Raw genomic sequence first — 290 nt, 5'->3', positions numbered from 1 at the left:
CAAGCAGGAAAATCGTCGTACGAAAAAGAGACTAAAAAATATGAGATTATTTCGCGTGATTGTTTACATGCAAACGACACTATCGTACAGTACTCGCTAAAATATCGTACGTTTGGCAATAACGGTCTTGCGATAATGTTGCAAAATTCAGGGTAACTGTAATAATCAGATGACTGGTAAACTTTAAGAAAAAAAAAGGTTCTTTTCATACGATCGAAGACGTTTGACTTATTTTTTTTATACATACAACGGAATGACGTAAAAACAAAGGGGTAGAGAAAGGGCAAGAA

At 34.8% G+C, this 290-nt stretch overlaps 1 protein-coding gene across 1 annotated transcript in view; it reads right to left on the bottom strand.

The window, feature by feature from the left end:
* The window catches only part of LOC119589311, a gene marked incomplete in the record, with an annotated part of 61041 nt that overhangs the window by 40840 nt on the left and 19911 nt on the right, over positions 1-290 (bottom strand).

The sequence above is a fragment of the Penaeus monodon genome, chromosome 25 (assembly GCF_015228065.2).
Source record: "Penaeus monodon isolate SGIC_2016 chromosome 25, NSTDA_Pmon_1, whole genome shotgun sequence".
Lineage (NCBI taxonomy): Eukaryota > Metazoa > Arthropoda > Malacostraca > Decapoda > Penaeidae > Penaeus > Penaeus monodon.
This window is presented reverse-complemented; position numbering and strand designations above follow the sequence as displayed.